General features: G+C 47.6%; 1 non-coding gene across 1 annotated transcript; it reads left to right on the top strand.

Annotated features, from left to right (window-relative positions):
• The first annotated feature begins 4,274 nt into the window (after positions 1-4,274).
• LOC149278466 (U2 spliceosomal RNA) lies at positions 4,275-4,456 on the top strand. Its single transcript, XR_016278722.1, has one exon. It is a non-coding gene; the product is annotated as a U2 spliceosomal RNA (small nuclear RNA).
• The last annotated feature ends 20,985 nt before the right edge of the window (positions 4,457-25,441 follow it).

Genomic DNA, 25,441 nt, shown 5'->3' with positions numbered 1-25,441 from the left:
GTGTCTGTGTTTTGGGCATATTATGTCTAGATATACTGCAGCTCCCGGATGTTATAATTGTGGGAAAGTAGGGCATAAAGCCGCTGATTGCACTACTGCTCGTAAATGCGATTTGTGTGGTGGTGAAGACCATTTAGCAAGAAAATGTCCAAGAACTATTGAAGATGATGTTCCAGTAGAATTAGTAACTGAAGTTCTCCAAGAACATTTAGAGGAGCTACGTACACATGCGGATGTGACGACGGTAGGAGTATTAGCAGTTGAAGAAACCCAGATTTCTGTGGGAAATGAAGAAGTTGTCGTGCCTGAAACTCCAAGTGGAAGTCAGGTGACTGTCTTACATTCTATGGTAAGACAAGTAGAAGAATCCTTGGAGAGGATTAAAAAAAGTCCGATAAGTGATGAGTCTGTCTCTTTGGAGTTAGTAGAGGTAGACATAATGGAAGTAGAGCCTAGTGTGGATTCTTCATCGTCTGAAGGGGATTTATTAATGGTAGCTGGTAAAGCCCGGGAGAAGAGAGTGCGCAAAAAATCTTTACGAAGTAAAGATACCGTACCGAGAAATTCTCCAGGATCTGACATTTCGGAAGGTGCGGAAATTCGAAGGTCCTTCGTTGATACTCAGGATGTTGAAAATTTGAAAAATATTTCAGGTTTTGTAGCTTCGTCGGTAGAGGAAAAGGGGCCTAAGAAGTTTCGGACTGGGACATAATTACCGATAATTTTTTGAATGATGTGGTTTATACAAACCCTGATGGCCTTTACCATTCTTACTTTAAATGTGCGTAGTATTAAGAGTACAGCGAGAAGAGCTGCTGTGTTTGAAGCTTTGGCTATGCAAAGAGGGGATATATATTGCATTCAGGAATGTAATCTTTCTGAGCCGTTTATCGGTCAATCCTGGCGATATGGCCCTTCGTGTTTTTCGTTTTGTACCCAACAGAATGGGGGTATAGGAGTTTTTTTCCGAGGGTCTTTATTTCAAATAATCCAAGTAGTGGAGATTGAATTAGGTAGAGCAATGATGGTTTTGTTTTTGTATGGAGGGGTGCGGTTTAAATTTATTACTGTTTATGCACCAGTTAATAGATAGGAAAGAATTGATTTATTTAAGACAATTAAACTTTTCTTACCAGGGAGGGAACAAGTTTTCTTAGTAGGAGATTTTAATTGTATTCTTAGACCACAAGATAGAGTTGGTAAGAGGGGAGTTACATCCTTATTAGATGCTTCTAGTAGAGAACTATTAAGGGTAGTGGAGGATATGAAGCTAATTGATTCAGTTATGTTCAAGAAGGATAAAGTAGATTTTTTCACTTTTTTTAGTGAAAATGGTCAAGTTAAATCTCGTATAGATTTTATTTTTGTTTCAGATAAGATAATGGGTGAGGATTTGTTTGGAGTACGGATGGGTTTTACAGATCATGTGTGTGTGATATGTAAAGTGAGAGTGAATTTAGAAATTCAGATTGGTAGAGGAGTATGGAAAATGAATATTGAAATGTTAGAGGAAGGGAGAGTTTGTGAGCGTTTTCGGGGGATATATGAACAATGGAAGAGTAAGAAACAAAATTTTGAGTCGGTGATTGAATGGTGGGAATGGATGAAATTTAAGAGTAAAGCTTTCTTTTTAAAAGAAAGTTGGTTACGCGCGAAAAAAAGGAAGGTGAATTGGAGATCGTGGCAAGGAAGAGTTGATTATTTGAAAAGTTTGAGAGATGAAGGGGTGGATGTAAGAATGGATTTGTCCGATGCAAGAGAACAAGTGAATAAGTGTTTGGAAGAAAGGGGTAGACAAATTATGTTTCAGGCGCGATTGGAAGTTTTTGAAAAAGATGAAAAATTTACTAGTTTCTTTTTTAAGAAAGCGTATGGTGGTAGGAAGTTAATGGAACGTGTGATTGATGCAAATGGTCATGTGGTGGTAGGTAATGACATGTTAGATGCGACAAAGGTTTTTTATGAAGCATTGTATACAGAAACGATCCGTGACTTGAGTATGGAAGACAGCGTATTGGAGGGGTGTAATATGAGCGTGAGTAAGGAAGATCAAGATTGTTTGGTGTCTGAAATAGGAAAAAAAGAGATAGAGGTTGCAGTAAAAAGTATGAGGAAAAATAAATCACCTGGTAGTGATGGATTACCGAGTGAGTTTTATTGTACTTTTTGGGAAGTTTTAGGAGATGATTTCTTGGAAGTTTGTAGGGAGGTATTGAAAACTAAGGAGACTTCTCGGTCTATGAAGGAAGGGATTATAGTCTTATTACATAAAAAAGGGGATATGGCGGATTTAAAAAACTGGAGACCCATTACGTTGTTGAACGTAGATTATAAAATTATAGCCAAAGTTTAGGCGAACCGATTGCGTGATGTTATTGGGAGTATTATAGGGGATGAGCAAGTTTGCGCAGTACCTGGAAGACAAATTGGAGACAGTCTGGCTTTATTGCGAAATGTTTTGTGGTATTGTGCAGATAGAAAATTGGATGTAGCGGTAGTTACTATCGATTTTGAAAAAGCATACGATAGAGTAGCACATAGTTTTTTGTTTAAGGTTTTGGAGAAAGTAGGAATACCAGTTTGTATGCGTGAGTGGTTGGAGTGTTTATATAAAGATATAAGCAGCAGAATTGTTGTAAATGGTCATTTGACAGATGAAATAAGAATTAAATCGGGAGTGAGACAAGGGTGTCCACTCTCGGCTATTCTTTTTATTTGTGTGTTTTGGAACCTTTGTTGCATTTGATCCGTAAGGATAAGGTCGTGAGAGGTGTGGAAATTCCCGGAAGTGATGGTCGTAGTGTGAAAGTATTTGGGTACATGGATGACGTTACGGTTGTTTGTAGGACTCAGGCAAGTTTACGACGTGTTAGGTTTTTGGTTGAACTTTTTTGTAATGTAAGTGGTTTTCGTGGGAATTGGCAAAAATGCGCTTGTAAAGTTTTTGGTTTATGGAATGAGCTGGAATTGAGTGGGTGGCCTGTTCATGAAGAAGCCATTAAAGTTTTAGGGGTTGTTTTTGATGAAAGATTAGATGGTAGAGAAAGTTGGGATATTGCTGTAAATAAGGTAAAACAAAAAATTGGTTTGTGGTCGTCTAGGACATTGTCCTTTACTGGGCGTGTCTTGATAGTTAAATCTGTGATCATTCCTATTCTTTTGTTTTTGAATATTGTGTTTCCGGTGAATGATCGTAATATTAGGAAAATTATTAGATGTTTATTTTTGTTCTTTTGGAACGCTCGGATGGAAAAATTAAAGAGAACTATAGTTGTCAAAAAAAGGATTAATGGTGGTATGAATATGCCAGATATTGAGAAAGAATTATTGATCAAGTATGTAGAATTTTGTGTGAAAATGAGTTTGAAGGATACAGTGGGAGGTTGTATGATGCGTTTTATGGCTGGAAATTAATTAAGGAAATTTGGGTTGTGTGTATTGGATAGAAAGAAACCTGTGTGTTTTGAGTGTCCGTGGTTTTATGAAAGGATTGGGAAATGTATGAGATTGTATGGCTTACAACAAAAGTCATTTTTGCAATGGAGAGAGAAGGGGATGGTTTTGAAAGAATTACGAGAATAGGAAATTTTGGAAAGATTAGGAGGTCTTACAGAAGATCAAAGTAGATTTGTATGGAAGAGTTTGAGTACTATAGATGTCTTGAACAGACAAAATGATATAGTGTGGATGTCGGTACACGAGTGTTTACTAACAAGAGTTTTTCAGCATAAAAGGAATTTATGTAGGAGTGCGTGTTGTCCGAGAGAGGGGTGTGGCGATGATGAGAGTGTAATTCATGTTTTTTGGAGGTGTGTATATGCTCAACAAGTATGGAGGAAATTAGGAAGATTAATTTTTGGAGTAACAGGAGTACGAAATGATTTTCTTTGGTCTTTGTGACCTGTCTAAAGAGATGGGGAGATTTTTTTGGATGATTGTGAGTTGTGTGAAAGAAGTGTTATGGGATGTGAGGAATTTGTATGTGTTTAGGAAAGTAGTAATTGATGTTCAAGGTGGGGTACGTATGATCCATGGTCGTCTTTATGTTTTTTTTCTAAGAGATAAGGCTTTCAAAGGAGAGGTAGATGCAGAAGGCATTTGGAAGACAAAAAATGGAGGAAATGGTACCAAAAGGTATAAAGAGTCCTTTTTTTGAAGGATTAGTTTTTTTTTGATTGTTTTTTTTCCTGTTTGGAGTTTTTTTTAGTTTAGTCACGAGGATGTTTGAAAGGAGTTTTTTCCTGCGTAGTACTGAAGGAATGAGCTTCAAACTGAGTGTTTATCAAAAAATAAATTAAAAAAATCTGTTCTTATCAGTTTAATATCTGATACGTCCCCTATCTGGGGACCATATATTAAATGGATTTTTAGAACAGGGAGATGGAAGAAGATCTTGCTCTGTCCACTCCATGCATTGACCTGGTATTGCAGTACCTCCAGGACCGGTGCACCTCTCTTATTTGTGACCAAAAGCAGAACCCAGCAAAGCAAAGCAATGCAAATCCGAGCAGCGCCGAGCAGAGCAACGAGCTGAGGAAGGGCCGAGCGACCTGGGGAGCAGCGGCAGCAGTCCAGTCCAGGGTCGGTGGGTGGGTCGGTTGCTTCCTTCCTTCCTTTCTTTCCTTCCTCCCAACTCGTTGCTTTTGCAGGCTAGTGAGTGCGTGCCTGCGTGCGTGCCTGCGTGCGCGCCTGCGTGCGCGCACGGCCTCTTGGTCGTGACATGTAACGTAATGTAACTGAAGTGTGCTGCGGTAATGTCCATTGTAACATAATGTAACTGTGATGTCCTGTCGTGTGGCCTCATGCCATGTGTGTGGCTGGCCTTGGTCATGAAGGCACATGCCGTTTGAGGGTGCATTGAAGGATTAAAGCGCTAGTGTGTTTGGTTGCTTGAAGGTAGCATGGCCAGCTGACGGTTGTGCTGCAGCGGCTGCAGCTGCTGCCTGGCTCCTGTGGTTCTTTTGCATGCCTTGGTTTGTGTCTCCCTCTGATGGTGGTTTTCGGCCAGTGAGCCAGCCCGGCGCTGGGTGGCTGACGAGGGCGAGGACGAGAGAGTGAGCGAGTGTTTGTCACAGCAGCAGCCGGCAGGCAGCGGTTAAAAGGATTAGATGAGATGAGATTAGAGTAAGGACTGCTACGTCTGTCAGGTGCTTAGGTGGGTCGGGTCAATCAGCGGGACGGAGCCGCAGCAGCTGATCTCGTTGAGCGGGAGGCGGAGGTGCGAATGGCCGCCCTTAAATTATTTTTTTATAATTTATTCATCACTTTGTGATTTCACGAGTGCCCATTAATTATTTTCCCTTATTGATTTCACGGCTTTCGAAATTCACGGCGAGGCCCCCACTTTGAGTTGGCACACGTTTTGGCACCTTGTTTTGGACACTGTTTCTTTTAGACGCAGTGAAGCTGGATTTTGCTGGAGGAGGATTGGGTGCCTATCGCCCCTTTCCTCTCTTCAAATAAGCCCAGCAATGAGTCTTACCCATGGGGGGGGGAATTTGTCTGGGTTCTCCATGTGGGAACCCAGAATCGTATCTGGCTTCTTCTGCCTTATGGCACAGAGTGCAGCACCCAGAAAAAAAATAAAAAAAAAAATAAAAATCTGTTCTTATCAGAGGAAGCTACTACTGTTCTTTTCAGAACAATCACTGCTGTTCTTGTCAGAACAGATACTTATCTTTTTCAGTTTTCCACACTCTCCCAGCCAGACCCGACGAGGAGCGAGAATGGAAACCCAGACCTCCGAAGCCCAACGACCCAGCCAGACCACCGGAAGCCGAGTCCAGCCTGCTGCGACCCCAGGGAGCCCACCTCCCCTGGAGAACTGGATGAGGCAGACGGTGGTCCTGAAGCTGAAGGAAGTGGAGGGCCGCACCCCCGACCTGGATGCAGACACCTTCAGCAAGAAGGTGGTGCACGAGGGAGCAGGCTTCAGCCCAGCAGAGACCCTGAGAGTCCAGTCGTTTTTGAAGGGAATGTTCTACGTAACGTTCATCTCAGCGGCGGTCTGCAAAAGGTTCTGGGAGGCCTTCAGGGCGGCGAAACCTGACCAGGTCCTCTCCCGCTTCTACGGAAACAGCCCCATCCACAGGGAGGAGAGACCCGTGACGGTCTCGATGCGGAACCCCACACCCCAGGAAAAGACGTGGCAACTTTTCTGGGAAGATACTGCCACATCGTAAAAGAACCGACCAAGATCCTCAACCAGTATGGCTTCTGGACAGGAAGATGGTCCCTCGTGATCCGTCTGAGGGCAGACTCCACCTCGCCGGACGGGCTCCAACACCTACCGCAGAGCTGCGCCCTGGGAAATTCTACAGGCATGCTTTTCTACCCTGGTCAGCCCACAACCTGCAGACGATGCGGTCAACTGGGTCACAAGGCAGAGGAATGCCAACAGAAATCCTGCAGGCACTGCAGGGTGGTGGGGCACGAGACCAAAGACTGTCCACGAAAGAAGACCTGTAACCTGTGCGGCGATCCTGAGCACATCTACAAGGATTGCCCCAAAAGATCAAGGTCATACGCAGCGGTAGCAACAGCCAAGACCCCGGCCAAGGTGCCCTCATCGGCCCCGACCAAGGCTCCAGCCAAGGCGACGGCACCGCAGACACCCCCTCCGGCAACCCCGAAAGCGGCACCCAGGAAAGGTAAGAAAGCAGCTCCCCTCCCTGCCAAGACTGTCGTGGCCCTGCCCGCTGTCAAGGCTCCCCCTCCCCCCCCAGAGGCAGCACCATCCCTCCCCGGTGCTGCCTCCAACCCTCCCTGCTTCACCACCTTCTCCACCTTCTCCCTCCCCCCCTCCTCCCTCTCTCTGCAGCAGCTCTAACCCTGCCCCCAGCTGCTGCAAACCACGACCCCGACCCTTTCCCCCCTCTTGTTTCCGCTGCCGCCAAAAGGAGCCGGAGCCAGAAAACGCAAACATAGCGGCAAGAAGGAGGAGGACGAGGACAGCGAGACTGAGACGAGCCCCACCAGGAGCTCTGTCCAGAAGAGGGCGCCGCCACCTGCCCCCACCGTTCCCTCTCCTCCCGAGCCCGCTAATGACGATGACGACACGCTCGAAAAGATGGTCCAGGACCTGACCCCGTCGGATGAGCCAGCCACCGAGACCGAGGCTCTGATCCTCAACCAGCTGGACGTCGACAACCAGGTCTCCCTCCTGGAACAGATGCTAGACGAGGCCGCCTGGACCCCCCTGAACTCCATCGACCACGGCGGGGAAGATCCTCCCCCACCAGGGGGAGGAGGCGGTAACTAGTGCCTCTGTTTGAGCTGACCTTCTTTTTTCTCCCAACTAATGGCGTCAATTTCTATTTTCTCCATTAATGTAAGGAGCATGAAGGACCAGTTCCGGAGGCGCGGTTTACTAACCTTCCTTTATTCCCAGCAGTGTGATGTATATATGTTGCAGGAATGTGCTTTACCCTTCTCTCGTTCTTATCGCCATCTATGCAGGGAATGGTCTCACGGCCCGTCCTTTTGGTCCGGCGGGAACGGCTGCAAGTCGGCGGGAGTTGCTATCCTGATCCGAGGAGCCAACTTCACGGTGGACGCTGTCCAGGAGATGGTCTGCGGCAGACTTCTAGTCGTGGACGGATCCTGGGCGGGGGAGCCTGTCAGGCTCATCACCGTGTACGCCTCCCCGGAAAAGAAGCAACGCCTGGAGCTACTCCAGAACCTGCGGACCCAGGTGACCACCGCCAGGACCATAGTGATAGGCGGGGACTTCAACTGCCCGATCGAGGAAGGAGGGCGCACCTCCACCCACGCAACAAAACTGGACGTGACTTCGAAACTGCTCAGAGAGATTGTCACAGAGGCATCCTTAAAGGATGCTATGGGCTCCATCGGGACCGGCTCCGTGAACTATTCTTGGAGCCGGCCGGATGGCTCTGTGCGTTCCCGGATAGACTTTGTGTTCACCTCTCGAGCGGTAGAGCATCAGCAGTGCTCCATGGTGCCCTGCTACTTCTCAGACCACAGGGCTGTTCGGCTCCAGTGTGCCCTGGGCAAAGGGTTTCCTCTCGGTCCAGGCTCCTGGAAGCTGAACTGTGCCCTGTTAGAGAGGCAGGAAATCGTGGATGAGCTGCGTAATGTATATTCTGATTGTGTCAGTACCAAGTATCTGTTCCCCACTGTAACCCAGTGGTGGGAGTTTACTAAAGTAAAGCTGCGCTCTTTCTTTCAGGCTAAAGGAAGACTCCAGGCGTGTGAGAGGAAGAGGAAATTCAGACGGCTGCAACGCAAGCTGCAGTCCCTGTTGGACCTCCAACAGTGCGGATGGGACGTGGACGAGGAGCTGGAGGAGACCAAGGAGGGCCTGAAAAGGCACTTTGAGGAGGAATCCAAGCAAATCGTCTTCCGTTCCAAGGTGGAGAACCTGGAGAAGGGTGAGAAATGCAACTCTTTCTTTTTCAGGAAGCTCCACTCCGCCCACACGCCCCTGACGGAAATGAGAGACAGCGAAGGTGTGGTACGACAGGGGAAGGAGGAGGTCCAGAAAGTGGTCGTCGACTACTACCGAGATCTCTACTCCCCCAAAGACACAGACCCGGAGGCTGCCGAACGGTTCCTGTCAGGTATCACTAACACCATTGATCCCGCAGGCCGCGCAGCCATGGACGCCCCCTTGACGCTGGAGGAGCTGCACTCTGCCGCCAAATCCTTCAGGAAGGGCAGGACACCGGGCAGTGACGGTCTCCCAGCCGAGTTGTACACAACGCTGTGGGACCTCATCGGCCCGGACCTCCTCGACCTGTACAAGGAGATGGTGGTGGAGGGCAGGATGCCCCCCACTCTGAGAGAGGGAATGATCACGATCCTGTATAAGCGGAAGGGGGAGAGATGTGACCTGAAAAATTGGCGTCCCATCTCTCTCCTGAACGTGGACTACAAGATCCTCGCCATGGTACTAGCCACCAGGTTGAAGAAAGTCATCGGGCAGATCGTCCACCCCGACCAGACCTGCGGCATCCCAGGGCGCCGGATCGCGGACAGCCCTGCCATCATCAGGGACACGATCTACTACGTGCCTGACATCCCTACCATGCTGAGGGCCTTCTTTGTGTGCAACTGCGTGCGTAGGACTCTCAGAGACGTAGTGAAAGGCTCTGCTGGAAACTCCATGTCTCGCCTTTTCCTACTGCCCCTGTGGAGGCAACTCAAGTGGGAAAAGTGGGACAGCTCCGTCCCTTACAATTGGACTATGCCCTGGTTCTACTCGGACGTGGGCAAATTTGTAAGGGAGCACCAACTGGAGGGAGTTAAACCAGACCTGTGGTTACCCCGTGTGATCCACAAGCTCATCAGAGCCAAAGACACTATCGAGAACATCCCAGGGCTCCCCGACGCCACAGCCAAGACTGTCTGGGCTAACGTGTCGTCGAGCAGGCTAACCAACAGGCATAAAGACATTGCATGGATGGCCATTCAGGGAGGCCTCCCCTAAGGACATTTATGCATGCCAGGGGGCTGTGCAGATATAGACACTGTCCACAGTGCATCGTGGAGGAGGAGACTTCCCTTCACTTGTTCTGGCAGTGCCCGTTTCCACAGGCTTTGTTCAGAGCCCTGGAGCTGGACCTCAAGGACTCTATTGAGAGAGAGTACCTGTCTTACCATTCTGTACTTTACAGACATTTTCCAGGAACACACACGGAGAGCGCCATTGACGATGCTTGGCGTCTCATGTGCTGTGTAAAGGACGCTCTATGGTTTGCCAGGAACCGCCAGGAGTAGCAGGTCACAGTCCGCTGAGAGACTATGCTCTTAAGGACAGTCTAGAGGCTGAAGAGTAGTCCCATCTTCCTTGATCCCCGAACATTCCATTTCCCCAGTCTGTTTCCACTAACGTGCTAACCATATGTGTCATGTCTGGAATTGTAATTGTACACCGCTGTTACTGTATATTACTAAGCTTTTCGTAACTGTAGTCGTAATGTAACATGTATTGCCCTGCACTGCGTCTCAGTACTGCTTATCAACTGAATTTTGTACCCTTGTAAAAACATAAACCGGTTTTTGTCTGAATCTGTTTGTATTAATAAAGATATTCAATACAAAAAACAATCTGCACTGGTCAGGGGGTGCTGGAGGTAGTTACGGTCGGTCCCTCGCCCTCCCGGCATTGGTGCCTTAGGGCATCTTAAGCCGATATGCTGCTATTGGAGGTCCAACCGTTGCTGCTTCTGGAAACGGGAAGGTGATCAGGTATTGACAACATGGATTTGACAAAGATGATCCCGAATGCACCGCGTACTATGTAGGTGTGTGTTATTGAAAGTTTACGGTAGAAATTTGATTTGGCTTATATCTGGAGGGAATTGTTTGAAGGTTATCTTCATCTATATCCGGCAGCAGCTTTTTTTTTTTTTGTCTTCAAGATTTTCCCTCTAAAGGTGACTTTACGATTGCTGCAAAGTATGACAAATTTGCTTGGCCGCGTGGCCCCAATCCTGGCGGGCCTCGTTAAGACAGAGATTGAGGGAGGAGTGTGCGAGTGCGAGCCAGTGGTGCTTGGCTTGGATGCAGGGGTGGTGCAGGCCGTCCTTCGCAGCTGTGGGTGCCGCCAGCGGGGCTGCAGTCTGGCTTGGAGATCCGCAGAGGGAGTGCCGTAGGAGGGGGGGTGTCCGGTGGAGGCGGAAGGCCCAGTGGAGGTGGAAGGCCCAGGTCCTGAGTGCCGGCGCTGGGCATGTGGGAGCTCGCTGTGACTCTGCGGAGAGAGAATGGTGTCCCCGGGCCGCTTTTTGGCCTTCTGGCTAAGATCAAGTGTAGTTTCTGCAGGGGGTGCTGGAGGTGAGATTGTGTTGAAGTTTATTTTGGAAGAAGTAGTGGAAAGTCTTCTTATGTGTATTATGAAGTGTTTGTTTTGTGTCCAGGAATTTCCATCTCGAGGTATTTATGGCATTACTTTTCGTGATTCAGATAGTTTGACGTCTGAGCAGTTTGGAAGAATGCAGCCTTTAATTGCGGAAGCCGTGTTTTCGTGGGATTGAAGTTATTCCTAATGGGGTCAGAGATGTGCAGTTACTGTGCATATGTTTAATCATTTTGTTGAAGATTCAATTATTATGGCCTTTTTGTCTCATTATACTTCATCAGTATGTCCACCTGTTAATTTGTTGAATGAAATCGGGATTTATAATGACAAACATCTCTTTCAAGTGGAGTTGAAGTCACATAGAGAGGGGTTTGTTCACCCTCCGCAAGCCTTTTCTTTGGTTGGTAATAAGGGGTATCTTTATCACCCGAATCAAGGTGAAACTGAAGTTTTGTAGATCGTGTCTTCGTTTTGGGAACATGAAAGACTTTTGTAGTAAGTAAGTTTGTTCGAACTGTTCTTTGGATTCACGTTTAACTGCTGCATGTCCTGAAAGGACACCACCCCCGCAGTGTCCCCTTAACCCAAAACTGGGGTTTCAGGGTGATCCCGAGGGAGCGGCGATGATCCCTGGGCACTGATGGGTAGCTCGGGGTTCTGAGAGTATTCTGTCCAAAAAGCGACACAATCCACTGGGGGGACCCCGAGCGGAAGCAGTTCTAAGTTTCCCCGGGACATACCGTGAGATAGCCGGTTGACCCCAGCTCTCCTGGAAGTCCCGTCGGCCGGGAATCTACAGACGGCTCCCTCTCTGAACCACCCCTGGTCCGCACTCCACCACCTGTGTGCCAACTCCACAAAAGAGCGCTCTGGTGGAGTCGATGGTGTCTGGGTTATGAGGGGTTAAAGTCTGTAGGCAGGGCATGTAAAACATGGACAGGGCAATATGTGGGGGAGAACAAGAATCACAACTCTAATCACAACATACACTGAGAAATACCTGAGGGGGAACAGGGATCACAAACAATAACTACTACAAACTGTACATATTTACCCAGAGTTTGACATGTCTCATTAGAGATTTTTACCTTTAGCTCAAAGCAGCAAGGTGAATTAAGTGTAGGACTCGCCTAAGAGGTTTGCCATGATGTGGCAGGCGCGCTTCCACTTTAAATGGCTATTGGCGTGAAACTAAAAACCTCCATTTGTCTAAATAAGCAGAGGGATTTGGGATAGTGCGCAGGTAACTATTTTTTTGGGGTGTTTATTCTATGTAATTTGGGCTGATAAATACTATAACCATTGCTGCCACCCTTGAGTGATGGGAGTTTGAGCACAGGGCTTTCTTCTATGTGTTTGTATTTCACAGCCAGGTTATAAATGCTGCCGCACCCACCCCATGTGGTCCCTATTAAGGTCTAATAAGTGTGTAGGGGTTCAGAGAATACGGCTTTCTGTATCATTAGAGATTTTTCCCTTTAGCTCAAAGCCGCAAGGTAAATTGTTCAGTGTAGGACAAGCCTAAGAGATTTGCTGTGATGTGGCAGGTGAGCTTCCACTTTAAAAGGCCATTGGAGTGAAACTAAAAACCTCCATTTGTCTAAATAAGCATAAAGATTTGGGATAGTGCGCAGGTAACTATTTGTTGGGTGTTTATTCTATGTATTTTGGGCTGATGAATACCCATTGCTGCCGCCCAAGAGTGATGGGAGTTTGAGTGCAGGGCTTTCTTCTTTGTGCATGTATAAGTACATGGAGTTAGAGTGGCTGTGTGTGTATATGCATGTATGTATACGTGCATGGATTTAGAGTGGCTGTGTATATGTATGTATGTATGTATGTATGTATACGTGCATGGAGTTAGAGTGGCTTTGTGTACATCTGCGAAGTAGCCAGTACAGGGGCAAACCTTGGTAAATGGAACAGCCTTCCATCAGAATTGGTAGAGTGTAATACAGCGAGGGATTCTAAACGTGCATGGGATAGACATATGGCTCCTGAATTTAAGACCAAGCACCGAGTCTCTACATGAGAAAAAATGATCTTATCTGCTGTCAAACTCTAAATTTCTAGCCGCTAAACTGTAGGTGCAATAATTACGAGAGGCTGGTGATGCTCTACAACCCCTCCGTGAGCCGGCTTACGTTGGTAGGACTGCCATCTAACAACGATGGAAGTGCCACAGGATGTTTACCCCTGCTTTAAGTGACCCCTTCAAGCGAAGCATAACGCGCTCTTTGATTTTATTTAGTCAACTATGCTGAATAATAGAGAGTAGTTGTTATCTAGATTGACGGAGGGGAGCTGATAGAGCCCCAAATGTGCTGCTAAATGCAATCCCTTGTGTTACAACTTGACTAAGGTAGCTCCAATGTGGCTCCCTCTTTTGCCCCCCCCCCCTAAAGACACAAAACACCATAGTCATTTAACAATGCTTTATTATAAAGTGGATAACTTAGGCCACAGTGCAGTCCACTTTTCGCCTTACACACCGTGACACGGATATAAAATAACTTTATTATAATACAAAATACAATATTTGAAAACACATAACATGAAACAATATGGCAATGCACGTGCTGCACCACATGATCCACTTGTAAACATGTGCAAGCCCTGAAACATAACTATAAAGTGTTAATTGTTAAAACAACCACTTAATAACCATAAACTACACCGAACCAGCTGGTACAGACGTAAAACCGTAACACTGTAGAGACCACCGGCAGACCTCCCCCGGGTTAGCCCCCCCATATTACATTTTTTTACAAAAGATCATGGCATTTGTTAGATCTTTGTTAGATCAGGTTTGATCAACTGTTTTTTTCGTTAGATCTACTCTAAAATAGGCAATATTAACAATCTTTTTCAGGGGGGGCTAACCCGTAGCCAGCCCCCCCTCAACAAAAATTTCAACAAAATGTTACTGATTATGATAGCTCTACGTTAGATCAGGTTTGATCAGACAAAATTTTTGTTAGATCTAGTCTAATTACTGAGATATTGCATATTTAATGAGGGGGGGCTGGCCCCCCCTCAACTGAAATTTGGATTTTTTTAATGGATCTTGGTAGATATTCGTTAGATCAGGTTAGATCAACTGTTTTTTTCGTTAGATCTACCACGCAGGAGGCGGTATACACAATCCTATTTTGTGTGCGGGGGATGGGTACACATAGGGTCTGGTCCCCCCTCAACTGAAATTTGGATTTTTTTTTATGGATCTTGGTAGATATTCGTTAGATCAGGTTAGATCAACTGTTTTTTTCGTTAGATCTACCACGCAGGAGGCGGTATTCACAATCCTATTTTGTGTGCGGGGGATGGGTACACATAGGGTCTGGCCCCCGCTCAACTGAAATTTGGATTTTTTTTTTATGGATCTTGGTAGAGATTCGTTAGATCAGGTTACATCAACAGTTTTTCTCGTTAGATCTACCACGCAGGAGGCGGTATTCACAATCCTATTTTGTGTGCGGGTAATGGGTATACATAGGGGCTGGCCCCCCCTCAACTGAAATTTTGATTTTTTTTTAATGGATCTTGGTAGATATTCGTTAGATCAGGTTAGATCAACTGTTTTTTTCGTTAGATCTACCACGCAGGAGGCGGTATTCACAATCCTATTTTGTGTGCGGGGGGATGGGTACACATAGGGTCTGGCCCCCCTCAACTGAAATTTGGATTTTTTTAAATGGATCTTGGTAGATATTCGTTAGATCAGGTTAGATCAACAGTTGATCTAACCTGATCTAACGAATATCTACCAAGATCCATTAAAAAAAATCCAAATTTCAGTTGAGGGGGGGCCAGACCCTATGTATACCCATTACCCGCACACAAAATAGGATTGTGAATACCGCCTCCTGCGTGGTAGATCTAACGAGAAAAACTGTTGATCTAACCTGATCTAACGAATATCTACCAAGATCCATTAAAAAAAATCCAAATTTCAGTTGAGGGGGGGCCAGACCCTATGTGTACCCATCCCCCGCACACAAAATAGGATTGTGAATACCGCCTCCTGCGTGGTAGATCTAACGAAAAAAACAGTTGATCTAACCTGATCTAACGAATATCTACCAAGATCCATAAAAAAAATCCAAATTTCAGTTGAGGGGGGCCAGCCCCCCCTCATTAAATATGCAATATCTCAGTAATTAGACTAGATCTAACAAAAATTTTGTCTGATCAAACCTGATCTAACGTAGAGCTATCATAATCAGTAACATTTTGTTGAAATTTTTGTTGAGGGGGGGCTGGCTACGGGTTAGCCCCCCCTGAAAAAGATAGTTAATATTGCTTATTTTAGAGTAGATCTAACGAAAAAAACAGTTGATCAAACCTGATCTAACAAAGATCTAACAAATGCCATGATCTTTTGTAAAAAAATTTATTATGGGGGGGCTAACCCGGGGGAGGTCACCGGCAGCCCTTGTCACGACTGGATTCACTCAGGCACAAGCCCAAGGAGTGTCCTGCACTTAGGCCGAGGGCTTGCGCACCATGCGTTAAAACAAACCTAAAGGTGGTTAACCCTTGCTATATGCCAGCCCAAGAGCCAACCAAAAAGTACCAGAAAACCGGGGCGAGAGGGAGGGAAAACCTTCCCAGGTCAGTAAAATGAATGACCTAAGCGGGGTGGGTTTACATTTTTATAGTGACCTACACCCATTAAGCCCGCAGGGATGACACCTGCCTATAGCCCACTAGCTCAGGCTGTCAATCATTCCCTGACCACCATGACTAGGCAGAAAAATTATTATAACAGGAAAAGGTGGGGGGGGCTCCCCTCAGTCACGTGCCCATCCTGCTCATGCTCCCGCCCAGGGCTTTCTGGGGTGAAACTCTACGCTCTGGCCTCGCTAAGATTACTGATGCGGATATGGGACGCAACCTGGTCTAGAACCACTAAGCTTGACAGATTTTTGCAGAATCTCTTAGCTTTTTAGCAAGGAAAACCTGGTTGTATTAGATGTTGTGAAATAGTCAGGCTCAGTGTGTATATAAACTAATACGCATGTAATAATAGAATTAAGGAATGGCAACCTTTGGAAGAATTGTGACTGTGATGTGATCTGGATCCGGCTGAAGAAAATAATCTGCCTTTAACGTTTCTTGATTGTGTCTGGAAGCGTTCAAATGCTACGCTACAGAGCAGAACATGTAAATTCACCTACATAAAATCAGAGACATGGAGGCCTTTGGGCAGCGGAAATTCACATAATCCTCCTAGGGTGAGAAGATTAGGTTAAGAATCCTAATTCTTGAGGTTGCAGAGATTTAGAGGAGTTCTAGATTTAAAAATTTCTTTTTTTTGTTTAAACCTGTTTTTTTGTAGTTCTTGAACAAGTTGTGATTGAGTATCATGTTTAATGTATACAAAAGGCAGGAATATATTATGTATTTTTAGAGAATTTGTTGATTTCCTTACAGTTGTTAAAGATTTCCAGGAGTATGTGGAACCAGAAAGTTTACCTGAAGGGTCACCGCAGAGAAGGGGACCTACAGCTACTGGGACAGAAGATGACAACATCATCCTTCCACTCGGTGACAATGTTCTGACTCATGACCTCGGCATTCCAGAACAGCCCCGCAGGTAAAACATTGGATGCAGGGGTAACCAGACTGAGGTGACGACAGGCAGCCCTCCCTGTCTATGGAGTGATTGTGCTGATGGGGCACCAAAGGTGCCATTTGCAGCCCGCATTTATCATAGGGGTATATCATGGGCAATCTCATAGAACCGCCCCAGAGTAGTGTTTATTGGATTTGACAACCTATGACAAAACGTGATACCATACTGACTACTTGGGTGTCATTTATGCACATTTTCCACCATGGGAGATGTTGGTCAGTTGCATCAGCACCTGAGGGCCATGGCTGGTGCGTCCAGAGGAGTCTAGCTGAGCAAGAAGTTGGCCCAGGGCTTCTAGTGGGCCTACAAAGAGCCCAGGGACTTGTTTCCCCATTGAGATCCACAGGATCAGGCAAGGAGTGGGCTGTTCCTACACCATACGCCACATCCAGTATGGTGCCGACAGGAGCCACGAGGTCTGGTAAAGCAGGCTTTTGGCCTGCTGTGAAGTCCCACACCAACCCCAATATGGAGCTCGCTAGGAATATACTTGATGGCGGTACCACATCAGTCGTGCGTGGGGGCAGGTGGATGCACAAATGCTTTTGAAGATTCCTTGTTGTGGACATCTGCTATTTTCAGGTAGTTTGACTGCTTCACCCCATCCTTTGGATAGGCATGTGATATCCACCTTGGCTGGGTACAAGGTAGCATGGCCCTTTGTGACAGGGCTAGGCTAGCTGGCTCATATGTCATATGAAGTTTAGCCGGGTCACGGAGCACTTTTGTGTCCGGTTCTGTATACTGTGACCCGGTAATATATTATATTGTGTTTATTGTGTATTCGGCCCAGAGACTGATGTGGATTCAGCCCCAACCTTCAAAGAGACAATCCTATAATCTGGCTGGGGCTCTTAATCAGCCAGCACAGCCCTGTCTGCCCAGAAGGCACCCGCACTACAGGGGGGATAACACAGGTGGGGGAACCCATTGTATTCTGTAATCCCCTCACTTGATACATCCCCTGTATACTGATGGGATTTGTGATGGGATGTGGCTGATGGGATTGGGGGTTGGGTTCGGTACACATTGCATTGAGATTGTATATAAATTCTGTGTGTTTGTAATAAAGAGAGTTCTTCTTGGTTTACTACGAATGGTGGTCTGGATGATCCGTAGATAGCTGAGTGCTATCCATATGAGGGACTGACTGGTGATTCCTCAGCCCTCAAACAGGGGGTACCCAGCCTTGGGTACGGTGACCCTGTAACATTGGTTGGCAGCGGTGGGAAGAATCCCACGACTTGGGTGAAATCCAAACCACCAACTGGGATTGCAGACGAGAGACACCAAGAGAGCTCCTGGAGGTTTGTAGCAAAGGAAAGGCTACTCTGATTGCGGACTGCAGAGAGATGGACCGGCACCAGGATGCCCCAGAGGAGAGCCTCGGACTGAGTGCTCTACAAAAGAACATTCTATGGCACCTATCCCTGTACCCAGGAGGGGCTACATCGGAGCAAGTGACGGCGGTGATTAAAATGTGTCACCAGGAACTGAGCCAGAGTGGGTCTGTATCTCCCAGACTAGGGGAACAGAACACCAAAATATCATACCAGGATATCCAACCCTTCCGAGAACCAGAGGGTGAGACAGACCGGGTTACAGCCGAGGTGTGTGAGCTGGAACACCAGCAATGGCAGTTAGAGTCTGCGCCCGCAGACTGGAGGGATGATTTCTCCCATCCCCACTTCGAATCATACTGGGCACAGTACTGGACAATGTGGGATCTACGAGTTCCACTCCTGGGGGAGAACCCATTGCCGGAGTGGGAAGACGAATTGAGGGGTCTCATATATGCAGAGCTCGACCTCCAGAGCCGCTACCAGGGATTCTCCCAGCAGTTAGCAGGTGAAGACCACAGCGACCCTCTGATGCTGTATTGCCCCGTCGACCCAGGACTGATATATGATGCCTTCCAATTTGACTCGTCCTTCGGAAGCCCCTGCCAGTACCGCAGGGATACAATCTGGGACAACCGTGCAGAAGTCCTGGTTTATGCTATTCCCCCCGAGCTGGAGGCTGTTATGGATTGCCTGGTCCAAGAGGAATGGCAGCTCGAGAGGGACTATAAAGAATTGCTGCGGAGAGTGGAGCTTCAGGAGTTACAAGGAGACTGGGAGCATGATACTACAACTTGCAGGAGTGGGACCGAGGTCCTCTTCACCTACTCCGCGGCCCCTGCCCTGGCGAGAAGAACCGAGGTCCTCGCCAGCAAGAAGAAGCGGAGGAGGAAGCCAAAAGCTCCGACCCAAGTCCTCACCAACAACCCTGGCTGCTCTACCCCGGCAGAAGAGATGACTGTCCCCACCTCCCGAGTAAGTGGCACAATCCCCCTCACCAAACCCCTAGCTATGCCCGTAGAAGCCAGTGCCCCAGACTGTCCCCCTGATTTCCTGAGTGTCCTGGAAGAAGCCCGGGTCACTGCCCCAGAGGTTCCCTATGAAGTCCCCGGTGACCCAGTAGAGGCACCGTTCCCTAACCTAGCGAGGACGCCAGAGGGGCTGCCGAGTTCCCTGGGTCCTCTCAGTAGCCTGGCGCAGGCCCTGGTTCCTATCCCTGTGTTCTCCGAAGTGATCCCTGGTTCCCGAAGTGTCCTCCTAGAAGCCCAGGTCACTGTCCCAGAGTGTTCCTCTGACTCTCCCCGTGCCCAGGCAGAGGCACCTGTCCCAGAGAGGAAGATCGAGGGTCTGCTTAACCCTCCCGGTGGTCCAGTATTGGCACCTGTCCCTGCCCCGGAGTATTCCCCTGGGTCCCCTGGGTACCCCGCAGAGCTGCTTAGCTCACCCAATAACCCTGTAAGGGCACCTGTTCCTGTCCCAGAGTGTCCCCTAGGTCACTCCAGTGTCCCGGTAGAGGCCTCGCTTACTACCTCTACGTGTTTCCCTGGTTCCCCGAGTGCCCCCGGTCCGATCAGCAGGGTTTTCCTTCCATGCAACCACCCTGGCCTGGCAGCTGCCCCAGACTCAGTTCCCAAGACTAGGGAGCAAGAGTCCCCACGTGCCCCTGTTACCCCGGTGAGGGGGATAGCCATGTGCCCCCGGCTGAGCTGGGACCGTCCTCCAATTCACAGAGGACTACTGACTATCCTTTTGGGCAACCAGGGCCCTGGCCCACCTTCAATGGATGATTCTGACAAAGTGGGCCATGAACTAAGGCCTGCACCTTTGAACTTTGTCCACTCGGACAGCCTGCAGCAGACCCGTGTGGATCTGCCTGGTCTGCCGGACTGTTGGTCAAGGGGGAGATCTGTGACAGGGCCAGGCTAGCTGGCTCATATGTCATATGAAGTTTAGCCGGGTCACGGAGCACTTTTGTGTCCGGTTCTGTATACTGTGACCCGGTAATATATTATATTGTGTTTATTGTGTATTCGGCCCAGAGACTGATGTGGATTCAGCCCCAACCTTCAAAGAGACAATCCTATAATCTGGCTGGGGCTCTTAATCAGCCAGCACAGCCCTGTCTGCCCAGACGGCACCCGCACTACAGGGGGGATAACACAGGTGGGGGAACCCATTGTATTCTGTAATCCCCTCACTTGATACATCCCCTGTATACTGATGGGATTTGTGATGGGATGTGGCTGATGGGATTGGGGGTTGGGTTCGGTACACATTGCATTGAGATTGTATATAAGTTCTGTGTGTTTGTAATAAAGAGAGTTCTTCTTGGTTTACTACGAATGGTGGTCTGGATGATCCGTAGATAGCTGAGTGCTATCCATATGAGGGACTGACTGGTGATTCCTCAGCCCTCAAACAAGGGGTACCCAGCCTTGGGTACGGTGACCCTGTAACACCCTTCTCCCTTCTTTATTGTCCTCTTTCTCTCCCCAAAACCAGAGAGAAATCTATCCTGAACCCATGGTCCCCGAGGGTTCAGGATAGATTTGTCCCTGGTTTTGGCGCCGCTGCTCATGGGTCTTGGGGAATTTTTGGACAGGTGTAGAAGGCAAGCTGGGGGGCTTCTCCCATCTGTGGACTGGGGGCAATACTGGGTAACTGAGTTCTCCCCTGTTAACCCCTTGCTGTGAGTCAGGGCAGGTGAGCTCAAATAAAACGTTTATCCTGTATGTTAACAGAATTCCGCATTCTAGCTCCTGAATGATATAATTGTTTCCTTGTCTTGCAGGAATATCCAGCGCGGGCTCCTACGGGATCCCCAGCTCCTCGCCAATGGAAGCAGTAAAAAAATCAGATCCAAATATTAACAGTAAGTGTGAACGCTATTCTTTCTAGATACTGTGTGTCTGGGGAAAGCACTTAAGCTTCATGCTAGGCCTTTTAGCTTGTTTTTTTTCTTCGACAAATTTGGTTTGGATCTAGGAGCCAACCAAAAAAGTTACAAGCCCACAGACACTACAGTACTACACATGCTGACCCCGGCACTATACATATACACATTGACACTACAGTACTACACACGCTGACCACGGCACTGTAATATGCACACCGACGCTGCAGCGCTACACACGCTCAGCCCGGCACTGTACGTATGCACGACCCTGCAGCGCCAGAAATGGGTTTGTCGAGCCCTGTTGTTATCTATCATTTATTGGTGCATATCAGAGATATGCCGCCACGCGTCATGGTTGGGATGTATGTCTGTGCTCATGGACACCCCTGCACCGTGTTAATGAAGCCATTGAGCAACACAGCTTAGTGGAGTGTGCCTTGACAGAGCTAGTGGGTGTGCATGAAGGAGTAGTTTAAATGAGTTGGTCCAATGTTGTTATGGGTGTGGCTAACACTAAGGGTATATAAGTGGGAGCCATTTTGTAAGAGGCTTAACTGTTTTTCCAAATCTGGGTTTTCTGGTTTGGAGAGGCCTTTGCTTTTATTTTCCAGGTATGGAGCAGGAGATTGAAGAATTGTTGTAGGGGATTCGGATGGCTATGCAGGACTGTGGGACCGGATGGTTGAGGGAGCAACTGGCACCCATGTTGCAGGCTGGCAGGATGCCTTCATCGTGAGACGGACGAGGCCTCCGGACCGGTTGAGCCCTGAAGCGCTGTCAGGTGGATGGCGCGTAAGGAGCTGCGGATGCCACGCGCTTTACAGCGAGTGATGACGGCGCAGCGATCCCCGAGAGGTGGGGCCTTGCCAGATACTCTTCAGGAGGGCCGTGGTCAGGGTGCGGCTTCTGGGTCAGGGGTTACGGCCGGAGGTTTAAGGGATGAGTTGCAATCTCTGGTTAATACACGAAGTTTGTTAGATGGATTGCAGAGTTTGTTGGGGTCTCTGGAGAAGGGATCCGGTAGTGGGTCAGGTTTGGTCTCCGTTGGGGTCAAGGCAAGCAGGGGTTGCTCCTTTTGTCAGTTCCGGAAATGGAGGGTGTTTCAAGCGGTGAGGTGCCAGTGGTTGGTTTGAGCTCTTCTGTGGATGGTGGTGAAAGGGCAGTGTTGGTAGGTGGCATTCCGGATGCGGTTCGGCGGAATGTGTGTTTTTTTTGAGGGTCCTTTAGGGGTTCATTTGAAGTCAGAGGTTAAAGATAAAATTTGGAAAGGTGACTTTGTGGAAATTTTTTCTCTTCTGCCACTGGAGGAATTTATTGAATTGGAGGAGGAGGAGGAGGAGGAGGAGGAGGAACAGGAAAGAAAAAGCGGTATAGAAAGATTTCTAAGTCGTTTGGGAATTGGTTGAGAGGTTTCTGTGTTCTAGCTAGTGTGATTGGGGCGAAGGCACCTAACTTGTGCTCTCCTCTGTATGATGAGGAGTTTCGTCAGCGGTTGTCGGCTAATCTGGGTACGCCAAATGGACCTACCCTTGTGGATGAAGTTTATGATGGCTCAGAAGGCTCAGCCCTTTCAGCCAGGGGCCGGCGAGGTTCTGCGGCGGTCAGTAACAAGAAAGGTTTCTCCTGGCTGCTTAATGTAAATGAGGGTTGGCTTGTAAATTCAAGCATGAATGTTCTGGTTGCGGAGGTTCCCATAGTCTAAGCAGGTGTGTTAAGTGGGGCAAGTCAGGTGGTACTTCCTGATCTATGGCTGCAGGGTCAGGGGCCACTTCCTCCACCAGTGAGGTTAGGGGCGATGTTACCGTGGCTAAGCCGTTACGGTAATCGCAAAGACGCTAGGTTATTGTTGGAAGGGTTTTGGTCTGGTTCTTACATTCCATTTTGTGTGCTGGAGTTAACTAGTTGTGGTAGTAATTTGTAAGTCGGTTGTGGATTTTCCTGATGTGGTAAGGGAAAAATTGGCTAAGGAGGTTTCTTTGGGTAGGATGTCGGATCCTTTTATGGTGTTAATTTAAGGTGTTTGGGCACGTTGCCTAAAAAAAGAGGTTGGGAAGTATAGGTTGATTCATCACCAGGGGCGGGCTGGGCCGGGGGAATCCGGGCCGGCCGACGAACAGTCAAGGCAGCCGCAAAGTTCAAAACTAAGGCAGGACATGGCAGGGGGCAGTCCGCCCGGGGTGCCGCTCACTGAGGGGTGCCGGCACGCCTCCAAAAACGATGCGCAACAACACTGAAGCCACGCCCACCATCTTCCGCGCTCTCTGCACCGGAAGGACAGGACAGGACACAAAAGAAGAGGAAGAAGAACGAAGAGGAGGAGGAAAAGCGACAGTGACAGAGGAAAGGTAGGAAAATAGCGGATTAGTACCGTATTTGCTTGAAAAATACCCCTCGTCTTATAATCGGGGTCGTCTTATAATCAGACCTCAAATAGAGGTATGACTATGAGACTAAGATCCAGGGGATCTGCAGGGGACCTGGATCCTCCTGTCTTACCCCCCCACAAACACACACTTACCGGTGCTTCCGACTCCCTGCTGTGTAGCCGGGGGTAGCGGGTTGACGTCTACGCGATTCGCGTAGGCAACGTCCGCTGTAGCCGGAAGGAGGTGCGGTTAGCAGCGGGGGTTGTCCGCGTCCATTGCGCTGACCTTCCCCAGGTGTCAGAGATCAGAGTTCCCGCACCGGCCTCTGACAGTCGGGGAAGGTCTGCGTGACGTCAACCTGCTGCACCAGAAAGTGTGTGTGTGGCGGGCTGAGTGTTAAATGGGGGCATAGGGCATTTCTGTAGGCAGAGTGCTCTATGAAATGCCTTTTAACCCCCTTAATGCCACTCTGCCTCCAGAAATGCCTTTTAATCCTCTATATGCCACTCTGCCTCCTGAAATAGAAAAGGAAATAAAAACAAAAAAAATATTTTTCTCAATCATAGCTTTTATTAAAAAATAGTTTACATGAATTAACATTAACTAATAAAACTTTTTCCCTATAGGGTCGTCTTATATTCAGGCAAATACGGTAAGTGTGTGAGAGTGATGGGTGTTATGCAGAATTTTTGTGAATGAGAGTTTCAGATAGCATGGATGTGTAAGTGTGGAGGGATACCATGGCATAAGAAGGCTGTAATCACTTTCTTATCATGCCCAGATTCCAGCATGTACTGGCTGCCTAGTCATGATAGGAGTGTGATTTAATATATTTATTGATTAATATTGTTGTTGATTTTTTTTTTCTCATTTTGGTGTTACTTTTAATAAAGTATTTTAAAGGTTTTTTTTTCCGGTTTTGGCCAAGTGAATGCTGAATTTTCAGTTTCGGTCCAGAATTTTCATTTCGGTGCATCCCTACTATATACTAAGCCAGTCACTGACGTGGTAGGCCTATACCACATCAATGTTTGGCTTAGTATATAAAGTGATAGGGGTTGTACTGCAGTATTGTCAGTGTCTGGCTCGATGTATAGGCACACATTGACGGTGGTACAGCGTAATCCCTAAGTATATAATGATAGCAGTTATGCTGTACCACCGTCAATGTGTGCCTCAGTATATAATGAAAACAACTATGTTGTACCCCTGTCAATGTTTGCCTAACCATAGAAACTATGCAGTTTTCAAGTGTGTGTGTGTGTGTGTGTGTGTGTGTGTGTGTGTGTGTGTGTGCGCGCGCCACATACAGGATCTGCCACAGATGCCAAATACTCTAGGTACGCCCCTGCATGGTGTGGCAGTCAGGCCCAATGGCTGTGCCTCAGCTCTTCATCCCATGTCCGGCCGCTTTTTTTTTCATCAGGCGCCGGTGGAGTGACTACCGCACGACGGCCGCTTTCAATGTCGCTCGCAGCCACTTTGGCGCAATGGGCCACTTGGCTAGACTTGCCCCCCAGGCCTTAGACTGCCAGCCCTCCCCTGTTCATCACCTATCGTATCAGTGGGGTTTATCGGTCAATGACGATTGACATCGTATGCATCATTCGGCCAGGCTGTCGAGTTGGTTAGCGCTAATGGCTAAGGCGGATATTGAAACGGCTTTTTGTTTGTTGCCAATTCATCCCAATTGTCATAATTTACTTGGTTGTTGTTTTGAGGGACAGTATTTTGTTCATTTATGTTTACCCATGTGTTGTTCTATCTCTTGTTCTTATTTTGAGAAGTTTAGTTCATTTATTGAGTGCGTGAACAAGGTGGAATCTGGGAGTCAGTGCACCATAAACATAGTAACATAGTAACATAGTTCATAAGGTTGAAAAAAGACCAAAGTCCATCAAGTTCAACCTATATACATATTGTGTCCCTACTGTGTTGATCCAGAGGAAGGCAAAAAACCCTTATGAAGCAGATGCCAATTGCCCCATACCAGGGGGAAAATTCCTTCCCGACTCCAAATATGGCAATCAGAATAAATCCCTGGATCAACGTTCTGTCCCTATTAATCTAATATCCATAACTTGTAATATTATTGCTTTCAAGAAACACGTCCAGGCTCCTTTTGAACTCTTTTATTGAGTTTACCATCACCACTTCCTCTGGCAGAGAGTTCCATAATCTCACCGCTCTTACTGTAAAGAACCCCCGTCTGTGCTGGTGTAGAAACCTTCTTTCCTCCAGCCGTAGAGGATGTCCCCTTGTTATAGATACAGTCCTGGGTATAAATAGGTCCTGGGAGTGATCTCTGTACTGTCCCCTTATATATTTATACATAGTTATTAAGTCCCCCCTAAGCCGTCTTTTTTCCAAACTAAATAA

Source organism: Sceloporus occidentalis, unplaced genomic scaffold, assembly GCF_023333645.1.
Source record: "Sceloporus occidentalis isolate IW3139 unplaced genomic scaffold, rSceOcc1.0.p SCAF_188, whole genome shotgun sequence".
NCBI classification, from domain to species: Eukaryota; Metazoa; Chordata; class Lepidosauria; order Squamata; family Phrynosomatidae; genus Sceloporus; species Sceloporus occidentalis.
Note: the sequence above shows the minus strand (reverse complement) of the source record. Positions and strands in the feature narration are given on the sequence as shown.